Below are 23,544 nucleotides of genomic sequence, written 5' to 3'. Positions count from 1 at the left end.
ATAATCAGTGCTTTACATATTCAGTTATTCTACACAATCAGCCATTCAGTAATAGCCTTCTCCTAGTGTTGCTTCTGTGCAGGCATACTCATATTACACAGTATTTTTAACACATGCTGGCATGTTTGCTGCAAACACTACATACATTTTGAGAAGAGAAAATTAACTGCTTTACACTTAGAAAATACTACACACTGAGAGAATAGAAATCTTCTTCAATCCCTCCTCTTAAGACTTTAGTCTTAATATTATTGTCTTTTAACCCAAAGTGCAATTTCATAATCCAGTTCTCTTAATTACCTCTATCTAGTGACTGATATAAGCCACATAGCTGTTATCAATTGACTAGATTATGCCACTGTACTTTGACAGAAGTCCAGCCAAACATCTTCCCTCTTGATTTGAAGGAAGTAAAAGACTGTACTCTGTTTTTTCTCTTAACACATCAAAGACAACAATATTTTAAGCATAAGTATTCAGTTGGTTCAGTCCTAGCTGCTGGTTTTCACACTCATGTAGAATATACTGAAGTGATATTATATATAGGTACCATAAAAGCAATATGCAAACAAAATCAATATGCAAACATAAAAAGCATCAAATGTTGATCTTGATCTTTGGTCATCCTTGTTTCTCTTCTTCTAAGCTATCAGCATCTTCACTTGACTTTAAAAAGATGTTAATGGAGATGTGTGGTTGAGAGTCTGAGTTCTGAAATCTGTAGTTGTGCATTCATCATCCCTTGACTTGTGGCACTGCTGTATGTGGTACTCAGGCATATTATCAGAATCACTCTTTACTTTGTTCTGATAAACTTCTCCTTCCACAAGTTGAACTTCGTAGTTTAGAGCTTTGGAAAATTCAGGCTCCTCTGTTTCCGGTCAGCTTTCCCTTGCTGGAGATGTTTCCTTTCGCTCCCTTGGGGCATTGGTACCCCATCAATGGCATCCACTTTGGCAGCTGTTGGATTTGCCCTCATCCAGATATGGTCCTTTCCTCCTGAGCTCACCAGAGCATCCTCAGATAGACTCAATCACCTAGACCAGTTGGACCTTGTATCACTGCTCTCTCCCATGGCTCCTTTCTGGTTTCCTGCACAGATATCGCTTTGCACATGGCAATTATTTGTTTCTTTATTAAAGTCCCTACTGCATTTGACATCTTTGCAAACCATTCCAAGAGGTTATGTGCAAGGTTATAGGTGAAATTATATGCAAGGTTTTATGCAAAGTTTCATGTGGTTTCTTGCAAGGGTCATGCGGTTTCTTGCAAGGTTTCTTTCAAGGGTCGACCCAATAGCAGTTCATGCGTTGCAGTGTTAGATGTCTGTTTCTGTTAGTTTCCATGCCATCATTCACCAATGCACTTGTTAGCAAATTAATCCCATTAAGTTTATTATTTTCACATATTTCATTGAGCGTTGGTCTTGATGGATCATCTTCATCTCTTTCAGCCAATTCTGGTAATTGAGCATAATACAATTATTCTCTCTTTTGCTTTATTCACAAATTTTTCATACTCCTTTAGATGTTTTTATTTATTGATCACTTATTAACTTCATGAATACTTTATGAATTCAAACCCTTTATGAACTTATTTCTGAAGGCATTTAGAAATTTAGGAAGTACTTCTCTTGTCACAGATGTATTAACTATACCTGCTTCATAATCTGCTCCTGATGCTACCTCTAATCATCTACTCATTATAGTTTCTCAACTGTGCTTGTTTACAGAATAAATCTCTATCCATTCAGCACTAAAAACAGTCATCATATCTCACTGTTTGGAGCAATGGTCTCCAGTCAAGTCTTTTAATTGAACTAGATCTTTGTGAAGCTGTAGACAATTCAATCATCCACATATTGCGACAGTGTCTATCCTAAGATCTTCTCCCTTATTATAACCCTTTATGCATTCTGGTGTATACAGTATTTGCTAGTCATCAGCCTACATAAGTACAAACAAGTTTCTACCCTCCTCTGGTAGTTACCTAAAATTAACTCAATAGAAATCAAACCACTTAAAATATTTATCATCCAAAAGAACATATATTTACATACAATATTAACTTTAGCTGGAAAATCTTCTCCTATAGATTACTCTTAAATCATAACCTAACTCTTGTTTTGTCTTCATATGTAATTATTGTCTTTAAATTCCATCAAAAATTATTAGTCATTTATACATTTATTACTACTTTAAATTTCAATTTAAAAATAAATGTCTAGGACAGATTGCATATTACAGTATCTAGATGTTTCTATTAGTGCTCTTATATTTTTACACTTTTCAATAGAGTTTTATACCTATTTCAGCATTTAGTGGTTTTCTTTCTGGACAGATCTGCATCTAATCCATTTTAACCCTCACTGTGCTGGCTGATTTTATCTGCATCTCAGTCCTGTAATGACAATCATTTAGTTGGAATTTGACACTTCTTTCTTTGCTAATTTATTTTCTGATCTATATATTAATTCCTTTTTTGTCTTTGAGTTATTTTCTTTTGGCTCATAATTATTTCCTAAGGCATTCCCATTAAACTAGTTGTTTATACAATTTTGATGCACTTTTTTATCAGCTGACTAAAACTTACTGTATGCTTTGTAAATTTCTCTTTGCTCTGTTTTAATTATTATTCCTTAATATTTTTTTCTAATTATTCTTCACATATGTTTTCATGTGAAACAATATCTTTTTCTTAAACACTTTTCTCCTTTCTCCCAATTTGTTTTATAGTAATTTAGAACTGTTACTTTTTGACCTTACCATATCTTATGAATTTATTTCAATTGTTATTTCAATCTTCCCTTTAAATGTAAATCATTTTTCTAAATTTGAATCTCTTTCCAGTTTTCAATATCCAATCTTGATTTAGGCCATTCACAATAAGATTATGTTAAGATACTTTACTTAATTTTAATTTAAATACTTAGTTATATTCTTATTTATTCTCCAAATTATTTATTGCCTTATCAAAAGCTTTTTCTTTTTCTTTAGTTACCACCCTGCATTGTAATTTATCATTCTATGTTTAAGGAACTTTTATTAAGTCTACTGAAACTTAAACTCAAATTATTTACCATTCATCATAATATATAATTTCATCATTTAAAGTTTTCACCTTGAAATTACCTTATAACACTTTTTCTTACTTAAAAATTTGCATCATAATAATTTCTCTCAAATTGACAGGAGTCTGATTTGATACAAGAATGGGTAGCTACACTTTTGTTCTTAATTTCCTTCTGTAATGCTTTAACTGAATTTGGACTATAGAAGCTACTTTGAGATGGACTGTCAGACTATCCCGCCTCGCAACCTAAGACAACTAGTTCACAGATGGTGCTAGTCTTTTCTGTGGTGTCCTGAAATTCCTTCATATCAGGGCACAGTGTTTCCCCCTCTCTCTTTGGGCTGGCTTCTTTCTTTGACTCAGCTGATGTAAAGTTCTGGTGGAGCGTTTTTTCTCTTTGAACAGTTCATCAGTCTCTTGTTAGTGTCTCTTTTGAATGTCTCTGAACAAATGTAGCTTTTTCAGTCCTCCTTTCAGTTCATGTCACAAGTGTCCACAGCCATTTTGCTCTTTGTGTTTTTTCACACACCTTTCCATTTGCCAGTGTACTCAGAGATGTCTGGTAGGTACGAGACTACAGTCCCCCAAAGTTCATCCCTATGTCCTCTTAATTAATATATATAGAATTTAGCTCATGACTCTTTTTTTTCCCATTTTTTCCTTCATCAAATAAAGACTCCTTTTATCCATTTCTTTTATTAATTAATTAATTTATTTATCTATTTTTATTTGCTGTTTAACAACTTATTTTTTCTAATTCTCAATCATTTTTATCAAATGTAAATATGCTTAATTTTCTATTTGTTAAATGTTCTTATAATTAATTTATTTGGCTTCAGATTGTGCTTCACTTATTTTTCCTAATTTATTCCAGTGCTTCCTCACTAGTTACATTACCTCTTACATTATTTTAATTTCTCTAACATTTCTGTTTTTAATTCACCAGCACTACATGGTGCTTACATCTGATATAACTGTTCAAAATCCTTACTGCAATAGCTTAGAGTTCATAGTACTATGTTAACTCTACATGTTTGTTTACTTTAAGCATTTTTCCTATCTGAAATGCAATTTTTAATTTTAAATTAATTTTTAGGTACATAAATTATTAACTATATAATTTTTGAACTCACTATGCTGTTCTTTCATTTCTCCTCAGTGTCTTTGCTTTACATCTGACTCACTGCTTTTACTACAAATAGCTGTTGGCTCAGATGACAGCCTGTAGCTGACTTTAAAACAGATAACAACAGTCAACTTAAACCACAACAATTTTTGATTGCACTTAAACATAATTTTATCTTCTAAAGCCAAATCTTGTTTTCTTCAAAATGTTACTGTTTTTTTTTTCTAATTTTTATTTTATCGCTTTAATATATATATTTTTAAATATCATCTCTTTATTCTATTAAACAATGTTTGGACTTCTTTTTTCTACATTTTCCTATGCTTCTTTTCCTTTTCAAAAGTTAACATTTTTATCTCTTAGCTTTTCCTAATTCATTTTCCTTTGGACTTATTTTCCTTAAACATTTGATCATTAACTCTTCAATAAATCCATATTCATTAAAGTTTTCTTTTCTAATTCTTTATTTACTCAAATCATTAACTTATCTATTTTTATTCATACTGATTTAGTAAATTTATTTCCCGATCAATATAACTATTAATCTCCATATGTAGATATTTCCATGCTTCAATTTTTTATTTCTTAATATTTATTAGTATAGCTTTCAGTTGCATTTTTAATAACACTTTTTATTTTTTTAATCTTATTCTATCATTAATATTTTTGTTATTTTATTTATCTTATTACATTACTTTATAATATTTCTATTTATTTAATACCTTATAATATATCTTTACTCTTTAGCTTCTATCTGTCCTGTGAAACTTTTGTTCTTAAAATAGACAGATTCTTACCACTCCTGAAGCAGACCTTCTTCCAGACTGTCGGCATGTCAGGAATTTCAGTCACCTCTCTGCCTAGTTCATACTTAAAAACACTTCAAACACACAGAGATTATTCAGAAAAATGTTTAACTAGTATATTCTTGTTTTTAGTCTGTGTCTTTCAAATGCAATATGATCTCAATTAATTTTATGAGGCTTAATCCTCCTCTGTATCACAATATCTTCCCTAAACTGCATCACTCTCTATCTTATTGTTCTTAAATCACACAACATATGCAGTCCTTCTTTTATATTATAATATAAAACGATAATTCTTTTAAACTCACTCTTATTGCAACCATACTTCTAAACACAATCATACTTCTCACTCATTCTAACCTATCTCTTACACTGTGTAACCTGAACCTCACCTCTATTCTAGTCTCTCTAGATCAAAGGTGATAGCTTCTAAGCACCCCAGCAACACAGACAAATACACAAATACTTACAATTACATAAATACACCTCACTCCTCTTGAGTGACCTGTCCGAACAGCCTCTAACCTTAGAGCTGTAACCACAGAATTCTCCACTACACTCCTCTTGAGTGACCTGTTACTTCTGCTCCCGTCTTTACTGTCCTTCAGTAAAAATAGCATTTCACAGGATTTGTGCCTTTTTCCCCCAGCCTCCTGAATAATAATATTTATTATTATTAAAACAGAACGGGTACTCCGAGGTCTTTGCGCGCTTCTCTCTACTTTATTAATCTGCTTCCTCTTAACTTAAAAATGCTCTATGCATATTCTTCATAATATTAAAAAATTTCCCAAACATGAGTAACAGTTACTAGTTAACGTTTATCCTATCCGTCAAGGCCCTCTTAGGAAAACACAGATCATTTGCATGCAAATTGTTATTTTCATCTGGTATTCAAAACCCCTTTGTTTTCCTTTCATATCTTTACTTTTTAGTTTTACTTGTAGTTCGTTATAGCTGGAGAAACAGTTCAAGTGACTTTTTACCGTTACAAGCAGGTCCTTGGTAGAAAAAACACAAACGTATAAGCTTAAAATTGCTTACCGTTTTTTATCGTGGCCACATATTTGTGTTTTTCCTCCAAGCCCCAGCATGTCCAGTGTCACTCGTTTGTCTCTTTCCAGCCCCACGTTGGGCGCCATTTGTCGTAAATTTTGACTTATCAATTAGAAATTATCAGACCAGAGGTTTTGAATATCAGAAAATAGACTTTATTCTCCATAATAAAGCCGAGAAAGAGCAGAGCAGACCCCAGAGCATTCTGAAGTCTCTCCTGGACACCTTCCAAAGTCTCTCCTGCTCCTTCTGAAGTCTCTCCTGCACCTTCTGAAGTATCTGTGTTTGTTACAATTTTTATACAGGATTATTTGACACACCCCTAAGTCTCTTTTTAACTCTTGACCATTTTTGAATAGGTTTCTAGTCTAAGGAGTCCTGCTATTCTTGGCTCTCAGCCCACTAGCTCATGTCAGCAGAGATGTTACAGGTCTATGTCAGCAAAGTATAGATGCAACTTATGCAAAAGGATTAAGTGTTTACATACATTGTCATGAAAGCATAATCACTTGATAATATGTTACTCATTCTAACTTCTGACACATATAGCTTCATAGAAGTATTTAACCTATATAATCAGTGCTTTACATATTCAGTTATTCTACACAATCAGTCACTCAGCCTTCTCCTAGTGTTGCTTCTGTGCAGGCACTCTCATCTTACACAGACATATCACTGTATTTTTAACACACGCTGGCATGTTTGCTGCAAACACTACATACATTTTGTGAAGAGAAAATTAACTGCTTTACACTTAGAAAATACTTCACACTGAGAGAATAGAAATCTTCAACAGCAGCATTTTGCTGACTGAAGGGTGGTTATGTAGTGTGTTTTATTTTTAATCATGGACAGATTCCCCGGCAACGACATGGAAATGGAGGGACTTGCAAGAAAGGATAAAGAAAATGGGCTGGATAATAGACGAAGAGATAAAGAAAATGGACTTGACAACAGACAAAGAGATAAATAAAATGAAGAGCCCGGCCAACGAAGAGGTGAGAAAAGTAAGGATAAGCAAGAGGTACAAAGAAGAGTATGCACAAAAGAAGCAACAGTAACTGTAGAAGTAGAAAATGTAAAAGATGCAAGAAGATTTGATATAACCAAAGCAGTCACGGAGCTGATTGGAGAAGGAAGAATGCTGGCGGTGAGACCCAAACAAACCAAGGGAGTATGAAGTAACAATGGAGACTGAAGATGACACCGAAATTTTAATAGACAATGGATTGACAATTAAAGGAGTGAAATCTGAAGTACGGAGGTTACAAAACAGAGACTATGTTGTTTCGTTCAAGCATCTGCCTGTTTACCTAGCAAATGAAGAAATTTTAAGCAAGCTAGAGAGATGGGGAGTTTTCCCCATATCTAAAATTAAAAGAAGATTGTATCCTGGCACAAACATAGAAGATGGAACAAGGTTTGTAAAAAACAGATTTCCGGAAGAGATGGTCTCCTTACCATACAGTACCAAAATCGAGACGGCGGAAGCGCCACAGCACTTTAGAGTCATGCACACCAATCAGGTCAAAACCTGTCGACTATGCATGAGCTCAGAAAATGTGATGAAGGAACGCCCAGAATTCAGGTGCTTCAAATGTGACGAAAGGGGACATTTCGCAAGGACCTGTACAGCTGTGTCGGGCCCGGATTGTAAATTGGCCCTAATACCTGCAGGGAGCTTGTCACGCTGAGTTGGCTTTGTCCGCTCGATTGACCAACGCGTACGCCTTGTTTTATCCTTGCAGGCCTAACTTTGCTGGTGAAAGTACTTGTGGGGTTTCTGTAGTGTAGTGGTCATCACGTTCGCCTAACACGCGAAAGGTCCTCGGTTCGAAACCGAGCAGAAACAGTGCTCTTCTTTTGGCGAGAAAATAATAGCATCCACTGCCGCACCAGCAATGATCGTCGACAGGCACCCAATCAAAAAGGGTTATCAGCTCGATTTGCCTGAAGGTTTCCGTAGTGTAGTGGTTATCACGTTCCCCTCACACGCGAAAGGTCCCCAGTTCGAAACTGGGCGGAAACAACATCTGGCTTTTATGACAATTGTCAAATCAGGCTTCTGTTGAGTACTGACGTTCACTGAAAACATTCTTTCTGCAGAGCGGTGTGAGGCTAGAAGTTTGAATTCAGCTCAGTGTTTACCGCCCCTCGCGGTGTCGCAAACTTGCGTAGAATCTGATTTCTTTTAGCTTTGTGTTGTGCATGAGCAGGTGGCCAGTGCGTTTGCTGGCCCTTCACGGTGCAGACCGTACAAGACAGCTCTATAAAAAAAAAGACTATAAATACTTGAAGCAGCACTGGCCTATTGGTTTCCGTAGTGTAGTGTTTATCATGTTTGCATTACACGCTAAAGGTCTCCTGTTCGAAACTGGGCGGAAGCATACAATTAGCGGACACTTTTGTCCAAAGCGACATACAATAGTGGAGGTATTCAACAAGCCGAGGCAATGCATACGAAAAAGGGCTATTTATTCCAAGTAATTTGTTTGTGCTCAGAGAATTTAGTGCTGGAGTAGGAGTTTCGTTTTCTTTAGAGAGAGGGATATTCACCGGGGTTCGGGTGTACTCTGAAGAGATGGGTGTTAGCTGTCGTTTGAAGGACACCAGTGTATCCGTAATCCGACTGGGAATGGGAAGGTGATTCCACCAGCGTAGAACATTGAATGAAAACATTGTGGAAAGTGACTTTCCGTCTCTCTGCGCTGGCACCACAAGACAGTGCTCTCACCCTAACCGGAGGCTCCTGTGGTTATCACGATGGCTTTACAAGCGGAGGGTCTCCTGTTAGCAACTGGGCGGAAACATTCAGATTTGCTTTTACGCACATTCTCAATTGGCTCTCTGCTCACTGGATGATCCACGATACAAGGGCATGGATCTGTCAAATGTCATGACTTGACGTTGTACGAGGATTTGACGAAAAAAATGCCCTGCAAACCTTAAAAAGCAACACTATCCCAGGACAATTTTTTTGATCCCCTTTCACTGCACTTGCATAAAAGCCCGCGTGATGCGGCACTTTGTCAGTGTTACTGTATCATTCGGACATGGGGGCAGAGAGTTAAAGAATTCAGCCTGAGCGCACTGCCGCAGGCTCAGTTTGTCAGAAGTGGGATTCGAACCCACGCCTCCAGGGGAGACTGCGACCTGAACGCAGCGCCTTAGACCGCTCGGCCATCCTGACATGCAAGCTTGGCGGGAGCTGTCTCCTGGGAGCCACACCGCAGTACATGGAATCTGGTGCTTCACAGCTTGCCCAGCTCCGTCTGTTCTCACTCATTGGCGCTGCAGGCAGCTAATCTGTGCTCGCCTCCTGGGGCTGCGCCTAGTTTCAATAGCCAACACTTGACAGCTGTCATTGCTTACGGCCACACCACCCTGAGGGGGCTATAGAGCAAACAGGAAGTGAGTTGGCAGCAGTAAGGAGAGAAAGGCTCTCCCCATTTTGTTTGTCTACCTTTTTGTTTATTGACCTTGAGTGTTTTTGTTTGTTTGTTTTCTTTTTGTCTTTAAAAACCACCTAACAGCAGCATTTTGCTGACTGAAGGGTGGTTATGTAGTGTGTTTTATTTTTAATCATGGACAGATTCCCCGGCAACGACATGGAAATGGAGGGACTTGCAAGAAAGGATAAAGAAAATGGGCTGGATAATAGACGAAGAGGTAAAGAAAATGGACTTGACAACAGACAAAGAGATAAATAAAATGAAGAGCCCGGCCAACGAAGAGGTGAGAAAGGTAAGGATAAGCAAGAGGTACAAAGAAGAGTATGCACAAAGGAAGCAACAGTAACTGTAGAAGTAGAAAATGTAAAAGATGCAAGAAGATTTGATATAACCAAAGCAGTCACGGAGCTGATTGGAGAAGGAAGAATGCTGGCGGTGAGACCCAAACAAACCAAGGGAGTATGAAGTAACAATGGAGACTGAAGATGACACCAAAATTTTAATAGACAATGGATTGACAATTAAAGGAGTGAAATCTGAAGTACGGAGGTTACAAAACAGAGACTATGTTGTTTCGTTCAAGCATCTGCCTGTTTACCTAGCAAATGAAGAAATTTTAAGCAAGCTAGAGAGATAGGGCAGTTTTCCCCATATCTAAAATTAAAAGAAGATTGTATCCTGGCACAAACATAGAAGATGGAACAAGGTTTGTAAAAAACAGATTTCCGGAAGAGATGGTCTCCTTACCATACAGTACCAAAATCGAGACGGCGGAAGCGCCACAGCACTTTAGAGTCATGCACACCAATCAGGTCAAAACCTGTCGACTATGCATGAGCTCAGAAAATGTGATGAAGGAACGCCCAGAATTCAGGTGCTTCAAATGTGACGAAAGGGGACATTTCGCAAGGACCTGTACAGCTGTGTCGGGCCCGGATTGTAAATTGGCCCTAATACCTGCAGGGAGCTTGTCACGCTGAGTTGGCTTTGTCCGCTCGATTGACCAACGCGTACGCCTTGTTTTATCCTTGCAGGCCTAACTTCGCTGGTGAAAGCACTTGTGGGGTTTCTGTAGTGTAGTGTTCATCACGTTCGCCTAACACGCGAAAGGTCCTCGGTTCGAAACCGAGCAGAAACAGTGCTCTTCTTTTGGCGAGAAAATAATAGCATCCACTGCTGCACCAGCAATGATCGTCGACAGGCACCCAATCAAAAAGGGTTATCAGCTTGATTTGCCTGAAGGTTTCCGTAGTGTAGTGGTTATCACGTTCGCCTCACACGCGAAAGGTCCCCAGTTCGAAACTGGGCGGAAACAACCTCTGGCTTTTATGACAATTGTCAAATCAGGCTTCTGTTGAGTACTGACGTTCACTGAAAACATTCTTTCTGCAGAGTGGTGTGAGGCTAAAAGTTTGAATTCAGCTCAGTGTTTACCGCCCCTCGCGGTGTCGCAAACTTGCGTAGAATCTGATTTCTTTTAGCTTTGTGTTGTGCATGAGCAGGTGGCCAGTGCGTTTGCTGGCCCTTCACGGTGCAGACCGTACAAGACAGCTCTATAAAAAAAAAAGACTATAAATACTTGAAGCAGCACTGGCCTATTGGTTTCCGTAGTGTAGTGTTTATCATGTTTGCATTACACGCTAAAGGTCTCCTGTTCGAAACTGGGCGGAAGCATACAATTAGCGGACACTTTTGTCCAAAGCGACATACAATAGTGGAGGTATTCAACAAGACGAGGCAATGCATACGAAAAAGGGCTATTTATTCCAAGTAATTTGTTTGTGCTCAGAGAATTTGGTGCTGGAGTAGGAGTTTCGTTTTCTTTAGAGAGAGGGATATTCACCGGGGTTCGGGTGTACTCTGAAGAGATGGGTGTTAGCTGTCTCACCCTAACCGGAGGCTCCTGTGGTTATCACGATGGCTTTACAAGCGGAGGGTCTCCTGTTAGCAACTGGGCGGAAACATTCAGATTTGCTTTTACGCACATTCTCAATTGGCTCTCTGCTCACTGGATGATCCACGATACAAGGGCATGGATCTGTCAAATGTCATGACTTGACGTTGTATGAGGATTTGACGAAAAAAATGCCCTGCAAACCTTAATAAGCAACACTATCCCAGGACAATTCTTTTGATCCCCTTTCAGTGCACTTGCATAAAAGCCCGCGTGATGCGGCACTTTGTCAGTGTTACTGTATCATTCGGACATGGGGGCAGAGAGTTAAAGAATTCAGCCTGAGCGCACTGCCGCAGGCTCGGTTTGTCAGAAGTGGGATTCGAACCCACGCCTCCAGGGGAGACTGCGACCTGAACGCAGCGCCTTAGACCGCTCGGCCATCCTGACATGCAAGCTTGGCAGGAGCTGTCTCCTGGGAGCCACACCGCAGTACATGTAATCTGGTGCTACACAGCTTGCCCAGCTCCGTCTGTTCTCACTCATTGGCGCTGCAGGCAGCTAATCTGTGCTCGCCTCCTGGGGCTGCGCCTAGTTTCAATAGCCAACACTTGACAGCTGTCATTGCTTACGGCCACACCACCCTGAGGGGGCTATAGAGCAAACAGGAAGTGAGTTGGCAGCAGTAAGGAGAGAAAGGCTCTCCCCATTTTGTTTGTCTACCTTTTTGTTTATTGACCTTGAGTGTTTTTGTTTGTTTGTTTTCTTTTTGTCTTTAAAAACCACCTAACAGCAGCATTTTGCTGACTGAAGGGTGGTTATGTAGTGTGTTTTATTTTTAATCATGGACAGATTCCCCGGCAACGACATGGAAATGAAGGGACTTGCAAGAAAGGATAAAGAAAATGGGCTGGATAATAGACGAAGAGGTAAAGAAAATGGACTTGACAACAGACAAAGAGATAAATAAAATGAAGAGCCCGGCCAACGAAGAGGTGAGAAAGGTAAGGATAAGCAAGAGGTACAAAGAAGAGTATGCACAAAGGAAGCAACAGTAACTGTAGAAGTAGAAAATGTAAAAGATGCAAGAAGATTCGATATAACCAAAGCAGTCACGGAGCTGATTGGAGAAGGAAGAATGCTGGCGGTGAGACCCAAACAAACCAAGGGAGTATGAAGTAACAATGGAGAATGAAGATGACACCGAAATTTTAATAGACAATGGATTGACAATTAAAGGAGTGAAATCTGAAGTACGGAGGTTACAAAACAGAGACTATGTTGTTTCGTTCAAGCATCTGCCTGTTTACCTAGCAAATGAAGAAATTTTAAGCAAGCTAGAGAGATGGGCAGTTTTCCCCATATCTAAAATTAAAAGAAGATTGTATCCTGGCACAAACATAGAAGATGGAACAAGGTTTGTAAAAAACAGATTTCCGGAAGAGATGGTCTCCTTACCATACAGTACCAAAATCGAGACGGCGGAAGCGCCACAGCACTTTAGAGTCATGCACACCAATCAGGTCAAAACCTGTCGACTATGCATGAGCTCAGAAAATGTGATGAAGGAACGCCCAGAATTCAGGTGCTTCAAATGTGACGAAAGGGGACATTTCGCAAGGACCTGTACAGCTGTGTCGGGCCCGGATTGTAAATTGGCCCTAATACCTGCAGGGAGCTTGTCACGCTGAGTTGGCTTTGTCCGCTCGATTGACCAACGCGTACGCCTTGTTTTATCCTTGCAGGCCTAACTTTGCTGGTGAAAGTACTTGTGGGGTTTCTGTAGTGTAGTGGTCATCACGTTCGCCTAACACGCGAAAGGTCCTCGGTTCGAAACCGAGCAGAAACAGTGCTCTTCTTTTGGCGAGAAAATAATAGCATCCACTGCCGCACCAGCAATGATCGTCGACAGGCACCCAATCAAAAAGGGTTATCAGCTCGATTTGCCTGAAGGTTTCCGTAGTGTAGTGGTTATCACGTTCGCCTCACACGCGAAAGGTCCCCAGTTCGAAACTGGGCGGAAACAACCTCTGGCTTTTATGACAATTGTCAAATCAGGCTTCTGTTGAGTACTGACGTTCACTGAAAACATTCTTTCTGCAGAGCGGTGTGAGGCTAGAAGTTTGAATTCAGCTCAGTGTTTACCGCCCCTCGCGGTGTCGCAAACTTGCGTAGAATCTGATTTCTTTTAGCTTTGTGTTGTGCATGAGCAGGTGGCCAGTGCGTTTGCTGGCCCTTCACGGTGCAGACCGTACAAGACAGCTCTATAAAAAAAAAGACTATAAATACTTGAAGCAGCACTGGCCTATTGGTTTCCGTAGTGTAGTGTTTATCATGTTTGCATTACACGCTAAAGGTCTCCTGTTCGAAACTGGGCGGAAGCATACAATTAGCGGACACTTTTGTCCAAAGCGACATACAATAGTGGAGGTATTCAACAAGACGAGGCAATGCATACGAAAAAGGGCTATTTATTCCAAGTAATTTGTTTGTGCTCAGAGAATTTAGTGCTGGAGTAGGAGTTTCGTTTTCTTTAGAGAGAGGGATATTCACCGGGGTTCGGGTGTACTCTGAAGAGATGGGTGTTAGCTGTCGTTTGAAGGACACCAGTGTATCCGTAATCCGACTGGGAATGGGAAGGTGATTCCACCAGGGTAGAACATTGAATGAAAACATTGTGGAAAGTGACTTTCCGTCTCTCTGCGCTGGCACCACAAGACAGTGCTCTCACCCTAACCGGAGGCTCCTGTGGTTATCACGATGGCTTTACAAGCGGAGGGTCTCCTGTTAGCAACTGGGCGGAAACATTCAGATTTGCTTTTACGCACATTCTCAATTGGCTCTCTGCTCACTGGATGATCCACGATACAAGGGCATGGATCTGTCAAATGTCATGACTTGACGTTGTACGAGGATTTGACGAAAAAAATGCCCTGCAAACCTTAAAAAGCAACACTATCCCAGGACAATTCTTTTGATCCCCTTTCAGTGCACTTGCATAAAAGCCCGCGTGATGCGGCACTTTGTCAGTGTTACTGTATCATTCGGACATGGGGGCAGAGAGTTAAAGAATTCAGCCTGAGCGCACTGCCGCAGGCTCGGTTTGTCAGAAGTGGGATTCGAACCCACGCCTCCAGGGGAGACTGCGACCTGAACGCAGCGCCTTAGACCGCTCGGCCATCCTGACATGCAAGCTTGGCAGGAGCTGTCTCCTGGGAGCCACACCGCAGTACATGGAATCTGGTGGTTCACAGCTTGCCCAGCTCCGTCTGTTCTCACTCATTGGCGCTGCAGGCAGCTAATCTGTGCTCGCCTCCTGGGGCTGCGCCTAGTTTCAATAGCCAACACTTGACAGCTGTCATTGCTTACGGCCACACCACCCTGAGGGGGCTATAGAGCAAACAGGAAGTGAGTTGGCAGCAGTAAGGAGAGAAAGGCTCTCCCCATTTTGTTTGTCTACCTTTTTGTTTATTGACCTTGAGTGTTTTTGTTTGTTTGTTTTCTTTTTGTCTTTAAAAACCACCTAACAGCAGCATTTTGCTGACTGAAGGGTGGTTATGTAGTGTGTTTTATTTTTAATCATGGACAGATTCCCCGGCAACGACATGGAAATGAAGGGACTTGCAAGAAAGGATAAAGAAAATGGGCTGGATAATAGACGAAGAGGTAAAGAAAATGGACTTGACAACAGACAAAGAGATAAATAAAATGAAGAGCCCGGCCAACGAAGAGGTGAGAAAGGTAAGGATAAGCAAGAGGTACAAAGAAGAGTATGCACAAAGGAAGCAACAGTAACTGTAGAAGTAGAAAATGTAAAAGATGCAAGAAGATTCGATATAACCAAAGCAGTCACGGAGCTGATTGGAGAAGGAAGAATGCTGGCGGTGAGACCCAAACAAACCAAGGGAGTATGAAGTAACAATGGAGACTGAAGATGACACCGAAATTTTAATAGACAATGGATTGACAATTAAAGGAGTGAAATCTGAAGTACGGAGGTTACAAAACAGAGACTATGTTGTTTCGTTCAAGCATCTGCCTGTTTACCTAGCAAATGAAGAAATTTTAAGCAAGCTAGAGAGATGGGGAGTTTTCCCCATATCTAAAATTAAAAGAAGATTGTATCCTGGCACAAACATAGAAGATGGAACAAGGTTTGTAAAAAACAGATTTCCGGAAGAGATGGTCTCCTTACCATACAGTACCAAAATCGAGACGGCGGAAGCGCCACAGCACTTTAGAGTCATGCACACCAATCAGGTCAAAACCTGTCGACTATGCATGAGCTCAGAAAATGTGATGAAGGAACGCCCAGAATTCAGGTGCTTCAAATGTGACGAAAGGGGACATTTCGCAAGGACCTGTACAGCTGTGTCGGGCCCGGATTGTAAATTGGCCCTAATACCTGCAGGGAGCTTGTCACGCTGAGTTGGCTTTGTCCGCTCGATTGACCAACGCGTACGCCTTGTTTTATCCTTGCAGGCCTAACTTCGCTGGTGAAAGCACTTGTGGGGTTTCTGTAGTGTAGTGTTCATCACGTTCGCCTAACACGCGAAAGGTCCTCGGTTCGAAACCGAGCAGAAACAGTGCTCTTCTTTTGGCGAGAAAATAATAGCATCCACTGCTGCACCAGCAATGATCGTCGACAGGCACCCAATCAAAAAGGGTTATCAGCTTGATTTGCCTGAAGGTTTCCGTAGTGTAGTGGTTATCACGTTCGCCTCACACGCGAAAGGTCCCCAGTTCGAAACTGGGCGGAAACAACCTCTGGCTTTTATGACAATTGTCAAATCAGGCTTCTGTTGAGTACTGACGTTCACTGAAAACATTCTTTCTGCAGAGCGGTGTGAGGCTAGAAGTTTGAATTCAGCTCAGTGTTTACCGCCCCTCGCGGTGTCGCAAACTTGCGTAGAATCTGATTTCTTTTAGCTTTGTGTTGTGCATGAGCAGGTGGCCAGTGCGTTTGCTGGCCCTTCACGGTGCAGACCGTACAAGACAGCTCTATAAAAAAAAAAGACTATAAATACTTGAAGCAGCACTGGCCTATTGGTTTCCGTAGTGTAGTGTTTATCATGTTTGCATTACACGCTAAAGGTCTCCTGTTCGAAACTGGGCGGAAGCATACAATTAGCGGACACTTTTGTCCAAAGCGACATACAATAGTGGAGGTATTCAACAAGACGAGGCAATGCATACGAAAAAGGGCTATTTATTCCAAGTAATTTGTTTGTGCTCAGAGAATTTAGTGCTGGAGTAGGAGTTTCGTTTTCTTTAGAGAGAGGGATATTCACCGGGGTTCGGGTGTACTCTGAAGAGATGGGTGTTAGCTGTCTCACCCTAACCGGAGGCTCCTGTGGTTATCACGATGGCTTTACAAGCGGAGGGTCTCCTGTTAGCAACTGGGCGGAAACATTCAGATTTGCTTTTACGCACATTCTCAATTGGCTCTCTGCTCACTGGATGATCCACGATACAAGGGCATGGATCTGTCAAATGTCATGACTTGACGTTGTATGAGGATTTGACGAAAAAAATGCCCTGCAAACCTTAATAAGCAACACTATCCCAGGACAATTCTTTTGATCCCCTTTCAGTGCACTTGCATAAAAGCCCGCGTGATGCGGCACTTTGTCAGTGTTACTGTATCATTCGGACATGGGGGCAGAGAGTTAAAGAATTCAGCCTGAGCGCACTGCCGCAGGCTCGGTTTGTCAGAAGTGGGATTCGAACCCACGCCTCCAGGGGAGACTGCGACCTGAACGCAGCGCCTTAGACCGCTCGGCCATCCTGACATGCAAGCTTGGCAGGAGCTGTCTCCTGGGAGCCACACCGCAGTACATGGAATCTGGTGCTACACAGCTTGCCCAGCTCCGTCTGTTCTCACTCATTGGCGCTGCAGGCAGCTAATCTGTGCTCGCCTCCTGGGGCTGCGCCTAGTTTCAATAGCCAACACTTGACAGCTGTCATTGCTTACGGCCACACCACCCTGAGGGGGCTATAGAGCAAACAGGAAGTGAGTTGGCAGCAGTAAGGAGAGAAAGGCTCTCCCCATTTTGTTTGTCTACCTTTTTGTTTATTGACCTTGAGTGTTTTTGTTTGTTTGTTTTCTTTTTGTCTTTAAAAACCACCTAACAGCAGCATTTTGCTGACTGAAGGGTGGTTATGTAGTGTGTTTTATTTTTAATCATGGACAGATTCCCCGGCAACGACATGGAAATGAAGGGACTTGCAAGAAAGGATAAAGAAAATGGGCTGGATAATAGACGAAGAGGTAAAGAAAATGGACTTGACAACAGACAAAGAGATAAATAAAATGAAGAGCCCGGCCAACGAAGAGGTGAGAAAGGTAAGGATAAGCAAGAGGTACAAAGAAGAGTATGCACAAAGGAAGCAACAGTAACTGTAGAAGTAGAAAATGTAAAAGATGCAAGAAGATTCGATATAACCAAAGCAGTCACGGAGCTGATTGGAGAAGGAAGAATGCTGGCGGTGAGACCCAAACAAACCAAGGGAGTATGAAGTAACAATGGAGACTGAAGATGACACCGAAATTTTAATAGACAATGGATTGACAATTAAAGGAGTGAAATCTGAAGTACGGAGGTTACAAAACAGAGACTATGTTGTTTCGTTCAAGCATCTGCCTGTTTACCTAGCAAATGAAGAAATTTTAAGCAAGCTAGAGAGATGGGCAGTTTTCCCCATATCTAAAATTAAAAGAAGATTGTATCCTGGCACAAACATAGAAGATGGAACAAGGTTTGTAAAAAACAGATTTCCGGAAGAGATGGTCTCCTTACCATACAGTACCAAAATCGAGACGGCGGAAGCGCCACAGCACTTTAGAGTCATGCACACCAATCAGGTCAAAACCTGTCGACTATGCATGAGCTAAGAAAATGTGATGAAGGAACGCCCAGAATTCAGGTGCTTCAAATGTGACGAAAGGGGACATTTCGCAAGGACCTGTACAGCTGTGTCGGGCCCGGATTGTAAATTGGCCCTAATACCTGCAGGGAGCTTGTCACGCTGAGTTGGCTTTGTCCGCTCGATTGACCAACGCGTACGCCTTGTTTTATCCTTGCAGGCCTAACTTCGCTGGTGAAAGCACTTGTGGGGTTTCTGTAGTGTAGTGGTCATCACGTTCGCCTAACACGCGAAAGGTCCTCGGTTCGAAACCGAGCAGAAACAGTGCTCTTCTTTTGGCGAGAAAATAATAGCATCCACTGCCGCACCAGCAATGATCGTCGACAGGCACCCAATCAAAAAGGGTTATCAGCTCGATTTGCCTGAAGGTTTCCGTAGTGTAGTGGTTATCACGTTCGCCTCACACGCGAAAGGTCCCCAGTTCGAAACTGGGCGGAAACAACCTCTGGCTTTTATGACAATTGTCAAATCAGGCTTCTGTTGAGTACTGACGTTCACTGAAAACATTCTTTCTGCAGAGCGGTGTGAGGCTAGAAGTTTGAATTCAGCTCAGTGTTTACCGCCCCTCGCGGTGTCGCAAACTTGCGTAGAATCTGATTTCTTTTAGCTTTGTGTTGTGCATGAGCAGGTGGCCAGTGCGTTTGCTGGCCCTTCACGGTGCAGACCGTACAAGACAGCTCTATAAAAAAAAAGACTATAAATACTTGAAGCAGCACTGGCCTATTGGTTTCCGTAGTGTAGTGTTTATCATGTTTGCATTACACGCTAAAGGTCTCCTGTTCGAAACTGGGCGGAAGCATACAATTAGCGGACACTTTTGTCCAAAGCGACATACAATAGTGGAGGTATTCAACAAGACGAGGCAATGCATACGAAAAAGGGCTATTTATTCCAAGTAATTTGTTTGTGCTCAGAGAATTTAGTGCTGGAGTAGGAGTTTCGTTTTCTTTAGAGAGAGGGATATTCACCGGGGTTCGGGTGTACTCTGAAGAGATGGGTGTTAGCTGTCGTTTGAAGGACACCAGTGTATCCGTAATCCGACTGGGAATGGGAAGGTGATTCCACCAGCGTAGAACATTGAATGAAAACATTGTGGAAAGTGACTTTCCGTCTCTCTGCGCTGGCACCACAAGACAGTGCTCTCACCCTAACCGGAGGCTCCTGTGGTTATCACGATGGCTTTACAAGCGGAGGGTCTCCTGTTAGCAACTGGGCGGAAACATTCAGATTTGCTTTTACGCACATTCTCAATTGGCTCTCTGCTCACTGGATGATCCACGATACAAGGGCATGGATCTGTCAAATGTCATGACTTGACGTTGTACGAGGATTTGACGAAAAAAATGCCCTGCAAACCTTAAAAAGCAACACTATCCCAGGACAATTCTTTTGATCCCCTTTCAGTGCACTTGCATAAAAGCCCGCGTGATGCGGCACTTTGTCAGTGTTACTGTATCATTCGGACATGGGGGCAGAGAGTTAAAGAATTCAGCCTGAGCGCACTGCCGCAGGCTCGGTTTGTCAGAAGTGGGATTCGAACCCACGCCTCCAGGGGAGACTGCGACCTGAACGCAGCGCCTTAGACCGCTCGGCCATCCTGACATGCAAGCTTGGCAGGAGCTGTCTCCTGGGAGCCACACCGCAGTACATGGAATCTGGTGCTTCACAGCTTGCCCAGCTCCGTCTGTTCTCACTCATTGGCGCTGCAGGCAGCTAATCTGTGCTCGCCTCCTGGGGCTGCGCCTAGTTTCAATAGCCAACACTTGACAGCTGTCATTGCTTACGGCCACACCACCCTGAGGGGGCTATAGAGCAAACAGGAAGTGAGTTGGCAGCAGTAAGGAGAGAAAGGCTCTCCCCATTTTGTTTGTCTACCTTTTTGTTTATTGACCTTGAGTGTTTTTGTTTGTTTGTTTTCTTTTTGTCTTTAAAAACCACCTAACAGCAGCATTTTGCTGACTGAAGGGTGGTTATGTAGTGTGTTTTATTTTTAATCATGGACAGATTCCCCGGCAACGACATGGAAATGAAGGGACTTGCAAGAAAGGATAAAGAAAATGGGCTGGATAATAGACGAAGAGGTAAAGAAAATGGACTTGACAACAGACAAAGAGATAAATAAAATGAAGAGCCCGGCCAACGAAGAGGTGAGAAAGGTAAGGATAAGCAAGAGGTACAAAGAAGAGTATGCACAAAGGAAGCAACAGTAACTGTAGAAGTAGAAAATGTAAAAGATGCAAGAAGATTCGATATAACCAAAGCAGTCACGGAGCTGATTGGAGAAGGAAGAATGCTGGCGGTGAGACCCAAACAAACCAAGGGAGTATGAAGTAACAATGGAGACTGAAGATGACACCGAAATTTTAATAGACAATGGATTGACAATTAAAGGAGTGAAATCTGAAGTACGGAGGTTACAAAACAGAGACTATGTTGTTTCGTTCAAGCATCTGCCTGTTTACCTAGCAAATGAAGAAATTTTAAGCAAGCTAGAGAGATGGGGAGTTTTCCCCATATCTAAAATTAAAAGAAGATTGTATCCTGGCACAAACATAGAAGATGGAACAAGGTTTGTAAAAAACAGATTTCCGGAAGAGATGGTCTCCTTACCATACAGTACCAAAATCGAGACGGCGGAAGCGCCACAGCACTTTAGAGTCATGCACACCAATCAGGTCAAAACCTGTCGACTATGCATGAGCTCAGAAAATGTGATGAAGGAACGCCCAGAATTCAGGTGCTTCAAATGTGACGAAAGGGGACATTTCGCAAGGACCTGTACAGCTGTGTCGGGCCCGGATTGTAAATTGGCCCTAATACCTGCAGGGAGCTTGTCACGCTGAGTTGGCTTTGTCCGCTCGATTGACCAACGCGTACGCCTTGTTTTATCCTTGCAGGCCTAACTTCGCTGGTGAAAGCACTTGTGGGGTTTCTGTAGTGTAGTGGTCATCACGTTCGCCTAACACGCGAAAGGTCCTCGGTTCGAAACCGAGCAGAAACAGTGCTCTTCTTTTGGCGAGAAAATAATAGCATCCACTGCCGCACCAGCAATGATCGTCGACAGGCACCCAATCAAAAAGGGTTATCAGCTCGATTTGCCTGAAGGTTTCCGTAGTGTAGTGGTTATCACGTTCGCCTCACACGCGAAAGGTCCCCAGTTCGAAACTGGGCGGAAACAACCTCTGGCTTTTATGACAATTGTCAAATCAGGCTTCTGTTGAGTACTGACGTTCACTGAAAACATTCTTTCTGCAGAGCGGTGTGAGGCTAGAAGTTTGAATTCAGCTCAGTGTTTACCGCCCCTCGCGGTGTCGCAAACTTGCGTAGAATCTGATTTCTTTTAGCTTTGTGTTGTGCATGAGCAGGTGGCCAGTGCGTTTGCTGGCCCTTCACGGTGCAGACCGTACAAGACAGCTCTATAAAAAAAAAGACTATAAATACTTGAAGCAGCACTGGCCTATTGGTTTCCGTAGTGTAGTGTTTATCATGTTTGCATTACACGCTAAAGGTCTCCTGTTCGAAACTGGGCGGAAGCATACAATTAGCGGACACTTTTGTCCAAAGCGACATACAATAGTGGAGGTATTCAACAAGACGAGGCAATGCATACGAAAAAGGGCTATTTATTCCAAGTAATTTGTTTGTGCTCAGAGAATTTAGTGCTGGAGTAGGAGTTTCGTTTTCTTTAGAGAGAGGGATATTCACCGGGGTTCGGGTGTACTCTGAAGAGATGGGTGTTAGCTGTCGTTTGAAGGACACCAGTGTATCCGTAATCCGACTGGGAATGGGAAGGTGATTCCACCAGCGTAGAACATTGAATGAAAACATTGTGGAAAGTGACTTTCCGTCTCTCTGCGCTGGCACCACAAGACAGTGCTCTCACCCTAACCGGAGGCTCCTGTGGTTATCACGATGGCTTTACAAGCGGAGGGTCTCCTGTTAGCAACTGGGCGGAAACATTCAGATTTGCTTTTACGCACATTCTCAATTGGCTCTCTGCTCACTGGATGATCCACGATACAAGGGCATGGATCTGTCAAATGTCATGACTTGACGTTGTACGAGGATTTGACGAAAAAAATGCCCTGCAAACCTTAAAAAGCAACACTATCCCAGGACAATTCTTTTGATCCCCTTTCAGTGCACTTGCATAAAAGCCCGCGTGATGCGGCACTTTGTCAGTGTTACTGTATCATTCGGACATGGGGGCAGAGAGTTAAAGAATTCAGCCTGAGCGCACTGCCGCAGGCTCGGTTTGTCAGAAGTGGGATTCGAACCCACGCCTCCAGGGGAGACTGCGACCTGAACGCAGCGCCTTAGACCGCTCGGCCATCCTGACATGCAAGCTTGGCAGGAGCTGTCTCCTGGGAGCCACACCGCAGTACATGGAATCTGGTGCTTCACAGCTTGCCCAGCTCCGTCTGTTCTCACTCATTGGCGCTGCAGGCAGCTAATCTGTGCTCGCCTCCTGGGGCTGCGCCTAGTTTCAATAGCCAACACTTGACAGCTGTCATTGCTTACGGCCACACCACCCTGAGGGGGCTATAGAGCAAACAGGAAGTGAGTTGGCAGCAGTAAGGAGAGAAAGGCTCTCCCCATTTTGTTTGTCTACCTTTTTGTTTATTGACCTTGAGTGTTTTTGTTTGTTTGTTTTCTTTTTGTCTTTAAAAACCACCTAACAGCAGCATTTTGCTGACTGAAGGGTGGTTATGTAGTGTGTTTTATTTTTAATCATGGACAGATTCCCCGGCAACGACATGGAAATGAAGGGACTTGCAAGAAAGGATAAAGAAAATGGGCTGGATAATAGACGAAGAGGTAAAGAAAATGGACTTGACAACAGACAAAGAGATAAATAAAATGAAGAGCCCGGCCAACGAAGAGGTGAGAAAGGTAAGGATAAGCAAGAGGTACAAAGAAGAGTATGCACAAAGGAAGCAACAGTAACTGTAGAAGTAGAAAATGTAAAAGATGCAAGAAGATTCGATATAACCAAAGCAGTCACGGAGCTGATTGGAGAAGGAAGAATGCTGGCGGTGAGACCCAAACAAACCAAGGGAGTATGAAGTAACAATGGAGACTGAAGATGACACCGAAATTTTAATAGACAATGGATTGACAATTAAAGGAGTGAAATCTGAAGTACGGAGGTTACAAAACAGAGACTATGTTGTTTCGTTCAAGCATCTGCCTGTTTACCTAGCAAATGAA

At 42.1% G+C, this 23,544-nt stretch overlaps 2 long non-coding RNA genes and 15 other non-coding genes across 17 annotated transcripts in view; 10 read left to right on the top strand and 7 right to left on the bottom strand.

The window, feature by feature from the left end:
- The window catches only part of LOC148682168 (uncharacterized), a 283,001-nt gene that overhangs the window by 112,090 nt on the left and 147,367 nt on the right, over positions 1-23,544 (bottom strand). The gene's annotated exons all lie outside the window — the stretch shown is intronic.
- The window catches only part of LOC148682169 (uncharacterized), a 204,127-nt gene that overhangs the window by 88,710 nt on the left and 91,873 nt on the right, over positions 1-23,544 (top strand). The window lies entirely within an intron of this gene.
- On the top strand, positions 7,840-7,912 carry trnav-aac (transfer RNA valine (anticodon AAC)). The gene has a single exon. It is a non-coding gene; the product is annotated as a tRNA-Val (tRNA).
- On the bottom strand, positions 9,168-9,250 carry trnal-cag (transfer RNA leucine (anticodon CAG)). Its single transcript has one exon. It is a non-coding gene; the product is annotated as a tRNA-Leu (tRNA).
- trnav-cac (transfer RNA valine (anticodon CAC)) lies at positions 10,755-10,827 on the top strand. The gene has a single exon. It is a non-coding gene; the product is annotated as a tRNA-Val (tRNA).
- trnal-cag (transfer RNA leucine (anticodon CAG)) lies at positions 11,774-11,856 on the bottom strand. Its single transcript has one exon. It is a non-coding gene; the product is annotated as a tRNA-Leu (tRNA).
- On the top strand, positions 13,183-13,255 carry trnav-aac (transfer RNA valine (anticodon AAC)). The gene has a single exon. It is a non-coding gene; the product is annotated as a tRNA-Val (tRNA).
- Positions 13,360-13,432, top strand: trnav-cac (transfer RNA valine (anticodon CAC)). Its single transcript has one exon. It is a non-coding gene; the product is annotated as a tRNA-Val (tRNA).
- Positions 14,511-14,593, bottom strand: trnal-cag (transfer RNA leucine (anticodon CAG)). The gene has a single exon. It is a non-coding gene; the product is annotated as a tRNA-Leu (tRNA).
- Positions 16,097-16,169, top strand: trnav-cac (transfer RNA valine (anticodon CAC)). Its single transcript has one exon. It is a non-coding gene; the product is annotated as a tRNA-Val (tRNA).
- trnal-cag (transfer RNA leucine (anticodon CAG)) lies at positions 17,116-17,198 on the bottom strand. The gene has a single exon. It is a non-coding gene; the product is annotated as a tRNA-Leu (tRNA).
- trnav-aac (transfer RNA valine (anticodon AAC)) lies at positions 18,525-18,597 on the top strand. Its single transcript has one exon. It is a non-coding gene; the product is annotated as a tRNA-Val (tRNA).
- Positions 18,702-18,774, top strand: trnav-cac (transfer RNA valine (anticodon CAC)). The gene has a single exon. It is a non-coding gene; the product is annotated as a tRNA-Val (tRNA).
- On the bottom strand, positions 19,853-19,935 carry trnal-cag (transfer RNA leucine (anticodon CAG)). Its single transcript has one exon. It is a non-coding gene; the product is annotated as a tRNA-Leu (tRNA).
- On the top strand, positions 21,262-21,334 carry trnav-aac (transfer RNA valine (anticodon AAC)). The gene has a single exon. It is a non-coding gene; the product is annotated as a tRNA-Val (tRNA).
- On the top strand, positions 21,439-21,511 carry trnaa-cgc (transfer RNA alanine (anticodon CGC)). Its single transcript has one exon. It is a non-coding gene; the product is annotated as a tRNA-Val (tRNA).
- trnal-cag (transfer RNA leucine (anticodon CAG)) lies at positions 22,590-22,672 on the bottom strand. The gene has a single exon. It is a non-coding gene; the product is annotated as a tRNA-Leu (tRNA).

The sequence above is a fragment of the Danio rerio genome, chromosome 4 (assembly GCF_052040795.2).
Source record: "Danio rerio strain M-AB ecotype USA chromosome 4, GRCz13ab, whole genome shotgun sequence".
Classification (NCBI taxonomy): Eukaryota; Metazoa; Chordata; class Actinopteri; order Cypriniformes; family Danionidae; genus Danio; species Danio rerio.
This window is presented reverse-complemented; position numbering and strand designations above follow the sequence as displayed.